This window comes from Bombina bombina, chromosome 4 (genome assembly GCF_027579735.1).
Source record: "Bombina bombina isolate aBomBom1 chromosome 4, aBomBom1.pri, whole genome shotgun sequence".
In the NCBI taxonomy this organism is placed as follows: domain Eukaryota; kingdom Metazoa; phylum Chordata; class Amphibia; order Anura; family Bombinatoridae; genus Bombina; species Bombina bombina.
Genome location: NC_069502.1, coordinates 230,370,656 through 230,388,230, shown reverse-complemented (window position 1 = coordinate 230,388,230; position 17,575 = coordinate 230,370,656). Strand labels below are relative to the sequence as shown.

The following is a 17,575-nucleotide window of genomic DNA, read 5'->3' as shown; positions in this document are numbered from 1 at the left end:
TATTGCTGGTGTGGCTGCTGCTTCATCTTACTGGTTATCTAGTCTTTCAGAACAGTGCTCTAATGACTCGCTAGTGAAAATCTTTTAAGTTTACTCAAAAGTGCCTATTCTTTTATTTGTGATGCTGTGTTTGATATTATGAAGATCACTATCAAAAGCATGTCTTTGGCAGTCCACGCTAGGAGAGCCTTATGGCTTAAGTCCTGGTCTGCTGACATGGTGTAAAAATCCAGACTTTTGTCTCTTTCTTTTCAGGGAAAAAAACATTTGGTTATAAATTAGATTCTATAATATCTACTGTTACTGAAAAGAGCTTTTCATCCTTAAAACAAAAAGTCTAGAGGGAAATCTAAAGCTTCTAATCATTTTAATTCATTTCATCAGAATAAAGAACAAAAGATTGACTCCTCTGCTCAGAAGCAAGGCACATCTTCCCCAGTCTGGAGACCTAGTGCTAACTGGAACAAGTCAAAGCAGGCTAAGAAATCTATCCCTACTACCAAATCTGCATGAAGGTGCAGCCCCTGATCCAAAGGTTCTGGTTGGGGGCAGGATATGCCTTTTTCAGGAAGCTTGCTTTCAGTCTGTCTCAGATTCCCTGGGTTCTGAATATAGTCTCCTGGGGTTATCAGAGAGGTTTCAGAACAAGGCCTCCCAAAGGAAGTTTTTATTCTGTCCAATGTTCCAAGGAATCCGTTTAAAGGTTTAACCTTTTTTCCAGTCTGTTTCAGATAAGGAAACTATGGGAATGATTACCCGTTCCTTTGCAAACATCTCTGCATTGTTCCAAAAAAGGAAGGTATTTTCAGACCAGTCATGGATCTGAAAGCTCTGAACAAGTTTGTAAGAATTCCTTCTTTCAAAATGGAAACTATTTGGACTATTCTGCCTTTTTTCAGCAAGGTCAGTTTATGTCCACAATAGATTTAAAGGATGCTTATCACTAGTTTCTGAGGTCTGCCTTTCTAGACAAGCATTTTCAGTCTGTTGCTCTACAGGTTGGGCTGGCTACAGCTCCAAGAATATTCATAAAAGTTATGAGTGTCCTATTGTCTGTGATCAGAATTCAGGGCATTGCAGTGTTTCCCTACCTGGACAATATCTTGGTTCAAGCTCCATCTTTACCTTTAGCAGATCTCATACCAACAGACTGTTGTTTCTTCAACAACATGTTTGTAAAATCAATTTTCCAAAGAATTATTTGGTTCTTCAAAGGTAACTTTTTAGGGATTTTAAATAGAAACAGTCTCCATGAGTCTTTCTCTAACAGGGAAGGCTAAAATTGGTTTCAGCTTGTCTGAAACTTCAGTCTCTCTCTTTTCCCTCTGTTGCTCTTTGTATGGAAGTTCTGGGTCTCATGATTGCAGCTTTAAATGCAATTCCATTTGCTCGTTTTTACGAGGCCTCTTCAGCTTTGTATGCTTTGTCAGTGGTGCAGGGATCATACTCAGCTGTCTCAAAATGTTTTCTTCTGGATCCTAGTACAAGTCTGTCTTGCTGGCTGGTTGATCATTTAATTATTCAATGGGCTTGTTTTGCTAGGCCTACCTGGACTGTGATCACTACAGATGCTGGGGAGCTATTTGGGGGTCTCTTAGAGCACAGGGAGTTTGGGATCCTAGGGAGACAAGGTTGCCAATAAATGTTCTAGAACTCTGTGCTATTTTCAGGGTTCTTCAGGCTTCACTTCTGTTGAAAAGGGAGTCTCATCTACATTTACAAACAGACAATGTCACAGCAGTGGCTTATCTCAACCATCATGAGAGAAGTGTCTCAAATTCTCTTATGGGCAGAAATACATTTTTGTCTAGTCTCTGCGGTTCACATTACAGGAGTGAACAACTGGAAAGCAGACTTTCTCAGTCGTCAGTCTCTACATCCAGGGGAATGGTCTCTTCATCGGGATGTGTTCAATTAGATTGTGGATCTTTGCGGTCTCCCAGAGATAGATTTGATGGCTTCTTGTTTAAACAACAAACTTCCCAGGTCTGGGGATCCTCAGGCAAAGTTTGTGGATGCTTTAGTAGCTACTTGGTTGTTTCAGCTTGCTTATCTTTTTCCTCCTCTGGTACTTTTTCCCACAGTGATCTCCAAGATAAGCCTAGAGAAATTTTCAATAATCCTGATTGCCCCAGCTTGGCCTCATGGGATTTGGTATGCAGATCTAATTCAGATGTCCTGCTGCCCTGCTTGGCCATCGGGATGTCAGGTCTCTGAACTTGATGTCATGGAAATTGAGCGGTTAGTTCTTAGACATAGAGGTATCTCTGATTCATTGATTGAAACCTTAAAGGGACATTGTACACTAGATTTTTCTTTGCATACATGTTTTGGAGATTATCCATTTATATAGCCAATCTGGGAGTGTTTTTGTTAAAATGTAAAGTTTTGTTTATTTTTAATAACATGTTGATGATTTTCAGACTCACTAAGCCCCACAGTGTCAGATGTATACGTGTGTTTACAGACTACTGCTGGCTCCTGTTTGTGTTATCTGTCTTTTCATATGCAGGGAAGGGGGAGTGTCTGCACATCTTGTTTTTTTCAGCCACTTTCACTGGTTGTCCCAGCCTAACCTCATCAACTGATTTTTAGATCAGTATATGTGCATATTATTCTAGTAGTGTCTATTACATGTAGTTATATAAAAATTGGTGTACAGTATCCTTTTAATTCAGTCTTGTAAGACTGTAACTAAGAAGATTTATCATATGGTGTATAGATCATGGTTGTTCATGGCATTCTTTTAGAATTCATAGGATTTTGCAGTTCTTACAGGATAGTCTGGATAAGGGCCTATATGTCAGTAATCTGAAGGGGCAGATTTCTGCTCTTTTAGTTTTATTTCATAGGGAGATTGCTATTCTTCCTGATATTCATGGTTTTGTTAAGGCTTTGGCCCATATTAAGCCTGTGCTCAAGCAAATTTCTCCTCCATGGAACCTTAACTTGGTGTTAAGAGTTTTGCAGGCTCCTCCATTTGAACCGATGCATAAGGTGGATATTAAGTTGCACTCTTTGAAAGTTGTATTCCTTTTGGTTATCTCTTCTGTTAGAAGAGTTTCAGAGTTATCTGCTCTTTCTTGTGATCCTCCTTATCTTGTTTTTTATCTGGATAAGGCAGTGTTATGGACTACTTTTTTACCTAAAGTTGTTTCTTCAGATAACTTTAGCAGAAAAATTGTTGTTCCTCTTTTGTGTTTTTGGATTTAGTATTTTCTTTAATCACATCTTTTTTCCCTGCTCCTTTTAGGGCTCCTATACCTTTTTCTTACCTCACTATGCTTGACTATACATAAGACTGAGGTACATGTGAGGTGGGAGGGGTTTTATAGAGATCTTGGGGTTTGGGAATATTTGCCTCCTCCTAGTGATAACGAAGAGTAATTTCCAGGAGTAATGGATCATGAACTCTCACCACCATGAAAGAAATAATTTGGTAAGCATAAATGATGCTTTTATACCTTTTTTATTTATCTTTATAATCCCTTTAAATATGTATTATCCTTCTTTCACCCTTTAAACCACTCTATTGCTACATGTAACCTACCTGTAATTCTTGTTTGTATTTAGACATGTGTATGTGAGGGCATGGGAGTCCACAATTTTTTTTCAAGGCGGGGGGGGGGGGGCAAAAAAATACCCTAAGCATAATAATATCAGTGGCAAAATGAGAAGCTTCTTGTACGCATGAGCTGCACATAATTTTAAACATGGTAACTCATTGGCATTAAAAGACTGACTAAAGTGAGTGCTTATACAGTACTTAGATATAAGGTAGGGTTTGAAAAATATGATTTGAAAACATCAAGCCCAAAAATTATATTTTTTGGGGGCTGCAATATTCTAAAGAATTTTTTTTATTTACAACACACACATGCACACATAACATAGAAAGTCTGGCACTCTCTTGCAAGCACACAGCTAGATTAAAATCAAAATGGTAGAGTTAGTAACAACCAAATGGTACAAGCCCGGGACTACATCAGAGTCTCTTCCTCCCTGGGTCCCTAACATACAGCCACACAATGCATGACTTCAACATACAGACTGTGCAACAAACAAGGGTGACAAAGGCTTTTTGTAATTTACCTAGAGACATACAAAATACAGAAATTGACTGCACTTTTAAACCGGGCTGGGTGCACATTCCATGCCACTGCAAAACTCACAGCCCTGGGTACTCATTAACACTCACAGACAGCTGCACAGCTCCCAGCAACTCAGGCAGTCTATGTGTAAAGCCCATATCGAAAATTACAAAATAAAAATATTAACACAACACATAGAAAGTCTGGCACTCTCTAGCAAGAACACAGCTAGAAGAGTAATATTTATTTTAAAAGCAAAAATGAAGGGTAATGTTTAATCTAGCTGTGTAATTGCAAAAAATGGTGCTTGACTTTTTATCTGGAGCAAAATTCCAGGGGGGGCAAGTCCCCCCCCCCTCCAGATACCTATGTGTGAGGGACAGTAAAGTCAAACCTACTTAGTTTTATTCTTCAATAAAAGATACCATGAGAACTAAGTAAATTTGATAACAGAAGTAAATTAGAAAGTTGTTTAAAATTGCATGCTCTATCCGAATCATGAAAGTTTAATTTTGACTTTACTGTCTCTTTAACCCCTTAATGACCAAGGACGTGCCTGGCACATCCTCTGGGGTTTCAAGCGCTGGAAGTGATCGTGATCACTTCCAGCCACTTTCAGGGTATTGCAGTGATGCCTCGACATTAAGGCATCCTGCAATACCCTTTCCTAAGACACTGAGGCAGAGAGGGCTACTCTGTGGCCCTCTCTGCATTGGCCAGCGATAGCGCAGATCGTTGGTGGCGTGGGAGGGCTTGGAGGGAGGTGGATGGGCGGCCTATTGCTGGAGGGCGGGAAGAGGGCGGGAAGGGAGTGGGACCGCATTGACTGAGATAGAGGGAGGAGGGGGAGGTAGGAGAGGGGGATCCTATGTGGGATCTGTGCTTCTAAAGGGATCTGGGAGGGGGGCTTGCTAATGAGGGGGGCAGCTACACTGCAGAAAATGGGATTTTTTTTCCCCAATAAATAAGGCTAAATTATTACCAAACTGGGTACTGGCAGACAGCTGCTAGTACCCAAGATGGCATCAAATAGGTAGAGGGGGGAGGGTTAGAGAGAGCTGTTTGGGGGGCTCAGGGAGGTTGGGTTGTAAGAGGGGATCCTACACTGCAAAAAATATATAATAACATTTAAAAAAAACAACAACAAAAAACTTTTATTTTTATACTGGCAGACTTTCTGCCAGTACTTAAAATGGCAGTGACAATTTTGAGGTGGGGGAGGGAAGAGAGCTGTTTGAGAGGGGTAAGGGAGGGATCAGGGGGTGGGATGTCTCAGGTGGGTGTCAGGGTTTTTTCCTGACTTGTTTGCCATGTGCTGCTGGCAGCCATTTTACTCACCTCTCTTCCTGACTTGACATTGTGGGGGATGCTGCTCACTTCCTGCACTTTTATCGCCAGACTGGTTTACATCATCCATGTGAGACAGGATGCAGTCTCAGAATTGTGATGTCATCACTTAATATTTAAAGGGCCTCTGTTCAGTATGCTTTGTCCTTGCGTTGTCTCAGACCTGTTTGTGAGAGCTCCTGTGTATTACCTGGCTGTCTGACGTCCTTCCTGGTTCCTGATCCCTGGCTTGTTCCTGACTCTGCTGTTCTCCTTGTTCCTGATTCCGGCTCGTCTGACTACTCACTTTGGCTCCTGACTCGGCTTGTCTGACTACCAGCTCTGGTTTTGATTCCTGGCTTGTTATTTGACTTGTGGACTTTTTATTATTTTTTGCTATTAATTATGGTGTGATTATTTTTGCACTTCTCGTCTCAGTCTGATTTCTGGCACCCTGACATTACGCAAGGACCATGAATCTTGATGGTGCTAATAATCCACCGTTACCTGCCATAATTTCCAGGATGGATGAACAGGATCACTGCTTGGATTAATTTGCACTAGACCTGCAAACCCTGCTGACTCGCACTGCACTTTTGGATCAAAGTGTCCCGCAAGTTATGGCTGCTCCTGTTTCCGCTGCTGCACCTATGCCTACCAGGAGCATGTCCGGTTCTGCACCTCTACCTCAGCGATATGGAGGCGATCCTAATCAGTGCAGAGGGTTTTTGAACCAGGTGGGCATTTACTTTGAGATGTTACCTCAGGCATTTCTCTTTGACAGAGCTAAGGTGGGATTTCTCCTCTCGTTACTCTCTGACACAGCTCTTGCCTGGGCTAATCCCTTGTGGGAGACTAATAAACCTGTGATTTCAAATGACCCTGAATTTGTGGTCTCCTTTCGAAGGGTATTTGATGTTCCAGCTCGCTCCTCCTCAGAGGTAGGCTGGAACAATGAAGCCCTTGTTGCCGCCTTCTTTCATGGGCTCTCTGATGCGATTAAAGACAAAGTTGCTGCCAGAGATTTACCAGAGGATCTCAAGGCATTGGTGTCTTTTTTGATCCTAATTGACATCAGACTAAGTGAGAGGCCTTCTTTCAAGGAGCGCTTGCGGAAGCCTCCTGTACCGTTGTCTCCTACGTGTTCGTTCCCACCCATGCCTCCCTCTCCTCCCATGTCTCCTGGTCCCGAGTCACCAGGTACTGCTGAGCCGATGCAGTTGGGATTCACACATCTCTCTGCGGCGGAGAGGGCCTTTAGGAGGAGGGAGGGGCTCTGCCTCTATTGTGGGTTACAGGGCCACCTTTTGAAGTCTTGTCCTACACGGCCGGGAAACGCTCACACCTAAGGTCCTGTCGGGGCAGACCTTAGGTGATTTATCCTTGTCCCCAGAACCGCTAAAGGAGAAACCTTTGGTCACGGTTGTCCTTTCCTGGGTGGACTCCTCCATAGTCACCTAAGCTCTTGTTGTCTCCGGTGCTGTGGGCTATTTCATTGACAGTGCTTTTGTATCGAAGCACTCCATTCCTGTTTTGCCTCAGTCCGTTCCGCTTGCTATTGAGGCCATTGATGGCAGGCCCCTTCAGCCCGCACTCGTTACTCACGAAACCGCTCCGTTGTCCATGGCTATTGGGTCTCTCCATTTTGAAACCCTCCAGTTCCAGGTGATAAACTCTCTGCATTTTCCGGTTGTTCTGAGTTATCCCTGGCGCAGGTCCGAAATTTTGTCGTGGTCTCTGCAATGTATTTCCACTTGTCTTCAGAAACCAGTTCAAGTCTTGTGCACTTCTTCAGTATCTCAATTGCCAGAGGAGTACCGAGAGTTCCTAGACGTTTTTGACAAGGTGCGTGCCGGTACGTTGCCTCCTCACCGGTCTTATGATTGTGCCATAGACCTGCAACCCGGAGCCATTTCTCCTCGGGGCCGGGTTTACCCTCTGTCTGTTGCAGAGAATTGTGCTATGGAGGAGTATGTTTCCGATGCTCTGTCGCGGGCGATCATCCGCAAATCCTGCTCTCCTGCAGGGGCTGGCTTCTTCTTTGTGAAGAAAAAGGGTGGCGAGTTAAGACCATGCATCGATTATAGGGGTCTTAATCGTCTTACCATTAAGAATGCTTACCCTATTCCGCTCATTATGGAACTCTTTGACCGCCTCAAGGGAGCTACGGTCTTTACTAAGCTTGATTTGAGAGGAGCGTACAATCTCGTTAGGATCAAGGAGGTCCACAAATGGAAAACAGCATTTAACACCAGGAGCGGGCATTATGTGTATCTTGTAATGCCCTTTGGCCTATGTAATGCTCCTGCTGTTTTCCAGGAATTTATTAATGATGTCCTAAGAGATATGTTGCAACAGTGTGTTGTGGTGTACTTAGACGACATCCTCATACACTCACCCACACTTGAGGCTCATCGTTCTGATGTTACACGGGTTCTTCAGAGACTAAGTGAGAACGGCCTGTTTTGTAAACTTGAGAAATGTTAGTTCCATCAGACTCAAGTAACCTTCCTAGGCTATGTTATCTCTGTTGCAGGGTTCTCCATGGGTCCTGACAAGTTATCTGCAGTTCTGCAGTGGCCTCGCCCAGTTGGTCTTCGGTCTATTCAACGTTTTTTGGGGTTCGCCAATTACTATAGAAAGTTTATTAAAAACTTTTCTTCCTTGGTCAAGCCTATCACAGACATGACCCATAAAGAGAATGATCCACTCCATTGGTCACCTACTGCCATTGAGGCCTTTGATAGTCTTAAGACTGCCTTTGCTGCCGCTCCAGTTCTGGCTCATCCTAACCCTGTCCTGCCTTTCGTTCTTGAGGTCGATGCGTCTGAGACTGGAGTAGGTGCCCTCTTGTCTCAACATCCTACGCCTGACGGTTCCTTGCATCCGTGTGGTTTCTTCTCTAAGAAATTGTCTCCAGCGGAGTGCAATTATGAAATTGGTGACAGGGAATTACTGGCCATAATTTTGGCACTCAAGGAATGGAGGCATCTTCTCGAGGGTACTAGCGTGCCAGTGCTCATTCTTACTGACCACAAGAATTTAACTTATCTATCTGAAGCAAAACGTTTGTCGCCCCGACAGGCCAGATGGGCGCTATTTTTGTCTCGATTTAATTATGTGGTCTCCTACCTGCCTGGTAGTAAGAATGTTAGGGCTGATGCCCTCTCTCGACAATTTTCACCTCTGTCCAAGGAGGAGTCTGTACCTACTCCAGTTATACCTCCTGACCATATTTTTGCTACCATACGTACTAATTTGACTTCTTCCTTGGGGGAGGAAATCCATGCTGCACAAACCAATGCACCTCCTGAGAAACCTAGTGGTAAGTGTTTTGTTCCTGAGAATCTTCTAACTAAACTTTTGCACACTTACCACTATCCTAAAGCCGCAGGTCACCCAGGCAAGAACCAAATAATTTGATCTGTCACTCGACAATTATGGTGGCCAGGTCTTCATTCTGATGTTGCTGCGTATGTTGCCTCCTGCTCAGTTTGTGCACAGAATAAGCTCCTCGACGTCTTCCTGTGGGTCTTCTTCAACCTATTGCTAATGGTGAGCATCCTTGGACACATCTTTCCATGGACTTCATTGTCGAGCTCAATGTTTCCAATGGCAATACTGTTATCCTTATTGTGGTTGACCGTTTTTCTAAAATGTCACATTGCATTCCCTTGAAGAAGTTGCCTACCGCTCAGGAGCTTGCTTCAATTTTTGCCCGTGAGGTCGTCCGTTTACATGGATTACCCAAGGAGATAGTGTCAGACCAGGGTAGCCAGTTTGTCTCCAGATTTTGGCGTTCCTTTTGTGCTCAAATGGGGATGCAGCTCTCCTTCTCCTCGGCATATCACCCTCAATCCAATGGGGCTGCGGAACGGTCTAATCAAGCTCTGGAACAGTTCCTCTGTTGCTATGTCTCAGATCACCACAATAATTGGTCTGAACTGTTACCTTGGGCGGAGTTTGCTCGTAATAGGGCTATTAATGCTTCCTCCAAGTTATCCCCGTTCATGGCGAATTATGGGTTTCAACCATCCTTGTTGCCCGATTCATTTATGTCTCAGGGTATTCCGGCTTTGGAGGAGCATCTCTGGCAACTCCGTTCCACGTGGGTGCAGATTCAGGATTCCCTTCATCGTTCTATGCAGCGCCAAAAGTTCCAGGCTGATCGTAGGCGTCTGCCTGCACCTTCCTACCAGGTTGGTGAGAGAGTTTGGCTGTCCTCCCGCAACTTGAACCTTCATGTGCCTTCCAATAAACTGGCTCCCCGTTATGTTGGTCCTTTTCGAATACTCCGATGGGTCATTCATGTGGCCTACGCTCTTGACCTTCCTCCTGCAATGCGCATCTCCTATGTTTTTCATGTCTCCCTCTTGAAACCATTGGTTTGTAATCGGTTTACTACTGTGTTGCCTCATCCCCGTCCTATCTTTGTTGACAACCATGAGAAGTATGAGGTCAGCAGCATTATTGACTCTCGTATGTCCAGGGGCCGCATACAGTATTTGGTTCATTGGAGGGGCTACGGTCCAGAGGAGCATTCATGGGTTCCCTCCTCTGATGTTCATGCTCCCGCCCTCCTCCGTGCCTTCCATGCCCCTTTCCCTAATAAACCTTTTGTCCTCCTGCGGGGGAGGGGTCGTTGAGGGGAGGGTACTGTCAGGGTTTTTTCCTGACTTGTTTGCCATGTGCTGCTGGCAGCCATTTTACTCACCTCTCTTCCTGACTTGGTGCATTGTGGGGGATGCTGCTCACTTCCTGCACTTCCTTTTATGGCCAGACTGGTTTACATCATCCATGTGAGACAGGATGCAGTCTTAGAATTGTGATGTCATCACTTATTATTTAAAGGGCCTCTGTTCAGTATGCTTTGTCCTTGCGTTGTCTCAGACCTGTTTGTGAGAGCTCCTGTGTATTACCTGGCTGTCTGACGTCCTCCCTGGTTCCTGATCCCTGGCTTGTTCCTGACTCTGCTGTTCTCCTTGTTCCTGATTTCGGCTCGTCTGACTACTCGCTTTGGCTCCTGACTCGGCTTGTCTGACTACCAGCTCTGGTTTTGATTCTTGGCTTGTTATTTGACTTGTGGACTTTTTATCATTTTTTGTTATTAATAAAGGTGTGATTATTTTTGCACTTCTCGTCTCAGTCTGATTCCTGGCACACTGACAGTGGGAGGTTGATCTCTACACTAAAGCTAAAATTAACCCTACAAGCTACATAATTAACCCCTTCACTGCTGGGCATTTAGCAGCCTTCTAATTACCAAAAAGCAATGACAAAGCGATATATGTCTGCTATTTCTGAACAAAGGGGATCCCAGAGAAGCATTTACAACCATTTGTGCCATAATTGCACAAGCTGTTCGTAAATAATTTCAGTGAGAAACCTACAGTTTGTGAAAAAGATTTTTTTATTTGATCGCAATTGGCGGTGAAATGGTGGAATGAAATATACCAAAATGGGCCTAGAGTAAAAATATCTACATGTGAAGGGTTATTCAGGGATTCCTGACCGATATCAGTGTTACAATGTAACTATCGCTCATTTTGAAAAATAAATGGTTTGGAAATAGCAAAGTGGTACTTGTACTTATTGCCCTATAACTTGCAAAAAAAGCAGAGCATGTAAACATTGGGTATTTCTAAACTCAGGACAAAATTTTTAAACTATTTAGCATGGGTGTTTTTGGTGGTTGTAGATGTGTAACAGATTTTGTAGGTCAAAGTTAAAAAAAAGTGTTTTTGTTTTCCATTTTTTCATCATATTTTATAAAAAAATTTATAATAAATTATATGATATGATTAAAATAATGGTATCTTTGGAAAGTCCATTCAATGGTGAGTATATAATATGTGTGGGTACAGTAAATGAGTAAGAGGAAATTTACAGCTACACACAAACACCACAAAAATGTAAAAATAACCCTGTTCCTTAACCTCTTCGTGACCAGACCACTTTTCCATTTGTTCACCATTTGGGACCAGGGCTATTTTTACATTTTTGTGGTGTTTGTGTTTAGCTGTAATTTTCCTCTTACTCATTTACTACACCCCCACATGTTATATACCGTTTTTTCTTGCCATTAAATTTACTTTCTAAAGATACCATTATGTTCATCATATCTTATAATTTACTATAACAAAAAAATATAAAATATGATGAAAAAATGGAGAAAGAAAAACACTTTTTCTAACTTTGACCATCTACAACTACCATAAAACACCAATGCTAAATAGTTTCAACATTTTGTCCTGAGTTTAGAAATACCCAATGTTTACATGTTCTTTGTTTTTTTTTTGCAAGTTATAGGGCAATAAGTACAAGTAGCACTTTGCTATTTCCAAACCATTTTTCTTTTGTTAAAGGGACACTCAATCAAAATTAAACTTTCATTATTCAGATAGAACATGCCATTTTAAACAACTTTCCAATTTTCATCCATTAACAAAATGTGCACAGTATTTTTATAGTTAAACCTTTTGAGTCACCAGCTCCTACTGAGCATGTGCAAGAATAAGTGTGTATGCATTTGTGAATGGCTGATGGCTGTCACATGGTACGTGTATGCATTTGTGATTGGCTGATGGCTGTCACATGGTACAGGGGGAGTGGAAAAAGACAACTTTTAAAATTGTCAGAAAAAAAATCTACTACTCATTTGAAGTTCAGACTAAGTGCTATTGCATTGTCTTGTTATCTTGCATTTGTTGATTATGCAAATCTACTGTGTTGACTGGTCCTTTAAGTGTATCCAGTCCACGGATCATCCATTACTTGTGGGATATTCTCCTTCCCAACAGGAAGTTGCAAGAGGATCACCCACAGCAGAGCTGCTATATAGCTCCTCCCCTCACTGCCATATCCAGTCATTCTCTTGCAACTCTCAACAAAGATGGACGTAGTAAGAGGAGAGTGGTGTATTATAGTTAGTTTTTTAACTTCAATCAAAAGTTTGTTATTTTTAAATGGTACCGGAGTGTACTGTTTCATCTCAGGCAGCATTAGAAGAATAATCTGCCTGTGATTTCTATGATCTTAGCAGAAGTAACTAAGATCCATTGCTGTTCTCACATATTCTGAGGAGTGAGGTAACTTCAGAGAGGGAATGGCGTGCAGGTTTTCCTGCAATAAGGTATGTGCAGTTAATATTTTTCTAGGGATGGAATTTGCTAGAAAATTCTGCTGATACCGGATTAATGTAAGTAAAGCCTTAAATGCAGTGATAGCGACTGGTATCAGGCTTATTAATAGAGATACATACTCTTATAAAAGTGTAATATAAAACGTTTGCTGGCATGTTTAATCGTTTTTATATATGTTTGGTGACAAAACTTATTGGGGCCTAGTTTTTTTCCACATGGCTGGTTTGATTTTTGCCTAAAAACAGTTCCTGAGGCTTTCCACTGTTGCAATATGAGTGGGAAGGGCCTATTTTAGTGCTTTTCTGCAGGTAAAAATACTGACAGAGACATTCAGCTTCTTTCTGCATGATCCAGGACATCTCTGAAGGGCTCAAAAGGCTTCAAAGTCGTGTTTGAGGAGGGTAACAATCACAGTAGACTGTGGCAGTTGTTGTGACTGTGTTTAAAAAACGTTTTTTGTCATTTATTATTCTGTTTTTGTTATTAAGGGGTTAATCATCCATTTGCAAGTGGGTGCAATGCTCTGCTGACTTGTTACATACACTGTAAAAATTTTGTTAGTGTAACTGCTTTTTTCACTGTTATTTCAAATTTTGTCAAAATTTGTTTCTCTTAAAGGCACAGTAACGTTTTTTGTATTGCTTGTTAACTTGCTTTAAAGTGTTTTCCAAGCTTGCTAGTCTGTACAAACATGTCTGAAACAGAGGATACTTGTTCATTATGTTTAAAAGCCATGGTGGAGCCCCATAGGAGAATGTGTACTAAATGTATTGATTTTACCTTAAACAGTGAAGATCTATAAAAGAATTGTCACCAGAGGGGTCTGTCGAGGGGGAAGTTATGCCGACTCACTCTCCCCACGTGTCGGACCCTTCAGCTCCCACTCAAGGGACGCACGCTAATATGGCGCCAAGTACATCAGGGACGCCCATAGCGATTACTTTGCAGGACATGGCTGCAATCATGAATAATACCCTGTCAGAGGTATTATCCAGATTGCCTGAATTGAGAGGCAAGCGCGATAGCTCTGGGGTTAGACGAGATGCAGAGCGCGTAGATGCTGTAAGAGCCATGTCTGATACTGCGTCACAATATGCAGAACCTGAGGACGGAGAGCTTCAGTCTGTGGGTGACGTCTCTGAATCGGGGAGACCTGATTCAGAGATTTCTAATTTTAAATTTAAGCTTGAGAACCTCCGTGTATTGCTTGGGGAGGTATTAGCTGCTCTGAATGACTGTGACACAATTGCAGTGCCAGAGATATTGTGTAGGCTGGATAAATACTATGCAGTGCCGGTGAGTACTGATGTTTTTCCTATACCTAAAAGGCTTACAGAAATTATTAGTAAGGAGTGGGATAGGCCCGGTGTGCCCTTTTCCCCACCTCCTATATTTAGAAAAATGTTTCCAATAGATGCCACTACACGGAACTTATGGCAGACTGTCCCTAAGGTGGAGGGAGCAGTTTCTACTTTAGCAAAGCGTACCACTATCCCGGTTGAGGACAGTTGTGCTTTTTCAGATCCAATGGATACAAAAATTAGAGGGTTACCTTAAGAAAATGTTTATTCAACAAGGTTTTATTTTACAGCCCCTTGCATGCATTGCGCCTGTCACTGCTGCGGCGGCATTCTGGTTTGAGGCCATGGAAGAGGCCATCCATACAGCTCCATTGACTGAAATTGTTAACAAGCTTAGAACTCTTAAGCTAGCTAACTCATTTGTTTCTGATGCCATTGTTCATTTGACTAAACTAATGGCTAAGAATTCCGGATTCGCCATCCAGGCGCGTAGGGCGCTATGGCTCAAATCCTGGTCAGCTGATGTGACTTCAAAGTCTAAATTACTCAACATTCCTTTCAAGGGGCAGACCTTATTCGGGACTGGTTTGAAAGAAATTATTGCTGACATTATTGGAGGTAAGGGTCATACCCTTCCTCAGGACAGGGCCAAATCAAAGGCCAAACAGTCTAATTTTCGTGCCTTTCGAAATTTCAAGGCAGGTGCAGCATCAACTTCCTCTGCTTCAAACAAGAGGGAACTTTTGCTCAATCCAAGCAGGCCTGGAAACCTAACCAGTCCTGGAACAAGGGCAAGCAGGCCAGAAAGCCTGCTGCTGCCTCTAATACAGCATGAAGGAGCGGCCCCCTATCCGACAATGGATCTAGTAGGGGGCAGACTCTCTCTCTTCGCCCAGGCGTGGACAAGAGATGTTCAGGATCTTTGGGCGTTGGAGATCATATCTCAGGGATATCTTCTGGACTTCAAAGCTTCTCCTCCACAAGGGAGATTTCACCTTTCAAGATTATCTGCAAACCAGATAAAGAAAGAGGCATTCCTAAACTGCGTACAAGATCTCCTTGTAATGGGAGTGATCCATCCAGTTCCGCGGACGGAACAAGGACAGGGGTTTTATTCAAATCTGTTTGTGGTTCCCAAAAAAGAGGGAACCTTCAGACCAATTTTGGATTTAAAGATCCTAAACAAATTCCTCAGAGTTCCGAACCATTTTACCCATGATCCAAGAGGGTCAGTACATGACCACAGTGGACTTAAAGGATGCCTACCTTCACATTCCGATTCACAAGAATCATCATCAGTTCCTGGGGTTTGCCTTTCTAGACAGGCATTACCAATTTGTAGCTCTTCCATTCGGGTTGGCTACAGCCCCAAGAATTTTTACAAAGGTTCTGGGCTCACTTCTGGCGGTCCTAAGACCGCGAGGCATAGCGGTGGCTCCTTACCTGGACGATATCCTGATACAGGCGTCAAGCTTTCAAATTGCCAAATCTCATACAGAGATAGTTCTGGCATTCCTGAGGTCGCATGGGTGGAAAGTGAACGAAGAAAAGAGTTCTCTATCTCCTCTCACGAGGGTTTCCTTCCTAGGGACTCTAATAGATTCTGTAGAAATTAAAATTTACCTTACGGAGTCCAGGTTATCAAAACTTCTAAATGCTTGAAGTGTTCTTCACTCCATTCCGCGCCCCACGGTGGCTCAGTGCATGGAAGTAATCGGCTTAATGGTAGCGGCGATGGACATAGTGCCATTCGCGCGCCTGCATCTCAGACCGCTGCAATTATGCATACTCAGTCAGTGGAATGGGGATTTACACAGATTTGTCCCCTCTACTAAATCTGGATCAGGAAACCAGAGATTCTCTTCTCTGGTGGTTATCTCGGGCCCATATGTCCAAGGGTATGACCTTTCGCAGACCAGATTGGACAATTGTAACAACAGATGCCAGCCTTCTAGGTTGGGGTGCAGTCTGGAACTCCCTGAAGGCTCAGGGTTCATGCACTCAGGAGGAGAAACTCCTCCCAATAAATATTCTGGAGTTAAGAGCAATATTCAATGCTCTTCTGGCTTGGCCTCAGCTAGCAACACTGAGGTTCATCAGATTTCAGTCGGACAACATCACGACTGTGGCTTACATCAACCATCAAGAGGGAACCAGGAGTTCCCTAGCGATGTCAGAAGTCTCCAAGATAATTCGCTGGGCAGAGACTCACTCTTGCCACCTGTCAGCGATCCATATCCCAGTCGTCAGACTTTTCATCCGGGGGAATGGGAACTCCATCCGGAGGTGTTTGCTCAATTGGTTCTTCGTTGGGGCAAACCAGAATTGGATCTCATGGCGTCTCGCCAGAACGCCAAGCTTCCTTGTTACGGATCCAGGTCCAGGGACCCAGAAGCGGCACTGATAGATGCTCTAGCAGCACCTTGGTTCTTCAACCTGGCTTATGTGTTTCCACCGTTTCCTCTGATTGCCAAAATCAAACAGGAAAGAGCATCAGTGATATTGATAGCGCCTGCGTGGCCATGCAGGACCTGGTATGCAGACCTAGTGGACATGTCATCCTTTCCACCATGGACTCTGCCTCTGAGACAAGACCTTCTAATACAAGGTCCTTTCAATCATCCGAATCTACTTTCTCTGAGACTGACTGCATGGAGATTGAACGCTTGATCCTATCAAAGCGTGGCTTCTCCGAGTCAGTAATTGATACCTTAATACAGGCACGAAAGCCTGTCACCAGGAAAATTTACCACAAGATATGGCGTAAATATCTTCATTGGTGTAAATCCAAGAATTACTCATGGAGTAGGGTTAGGATTCCTAGGATATTGTCCTTCCTCCAAGAGGGTTTGGACAAAGGATTATCAGCTAGTTCTTTAAAGGGACAGATTTCTGCTCTGTCTATTCTTTTACACAAGCGTCTGGCAGAAGTTCCAGACGTTCAGGCATTTTGTCAGGCTTTAGTTAGAATTAAGCCTGTGTTTAAACCTGTTGCTCCTCCATGGAGCTTAAACTTGGTTCTTAAAGTTCTTCAAGGGGTTCCGTTTGAACCCCTTCATTCTATTGATATCAAACTTCTTTCATGGACAGTTCTTTTTCTGATGGCTATTTCCTCGGCTCGAAGAGTCTCGGAGTTATCTGCCTTACATTGTGATTCTCCTTTTTCTGATCTTTCATTCAGATAAAGTTGTTCTGCGTACAAAACCTGGGTTTTTACCTAAGGTGGTTTCTAACAAGAATATCAATCAAGAGATTGTTGTTCCATCATTATGTCCTAATCCTTCTTCAAAGAAGGAATGTATTTTGCATAATCTAGACGTAGTCCGTGCCTTGAAGTTTTACTCACAGGCTACTAAAGATTTTCGCCAAACATCTAACCTGTTTGTTGTTTACTCTGGACAGAGGAGAGGTCAGAAGGCCTCGGCAACCTCTCTTTCTTTTTGGCTTCGGAGTATAATCCGTTTAGCCTATGAGACTACTGGACAGCAGCCTCCTGAAAGGATTACAGCTCATTCTACTAGAGCTGTGACTTCCACCTGGGCCTTTAAAAATGAGGCCTCTGTTGAACAGATTTGCAAGGCTGCAACTTGGTCTTCCCTTCATACTTTTTCCAAATTTTACAAATTTGATACTTTTGCTTCTTCGGAGGCTGTTTTTGGGAGAAAGGTTCTACAGGCAGTGGTTCCTTCCGTTTAAGTTCCTGCCTTGTCCCTCC

At 43.1% G+C, this 17,575-nt stretch overlaps 1 protein-coding gene across 1 annotated transcript in view; it reads left to right on the top strand.

Annotated features, from left to right (window-relative positions):
• GRK7 (G protein-coupled receptor kinase 7) overlaps window positions 1-17,575 on the top strand; it is a 112,794-nt gene that overhangs the window by 77,345 nt on the left and 17,874 nt on the right. The gene's annotated exons all lie outside the window — the stretch shown is intronic.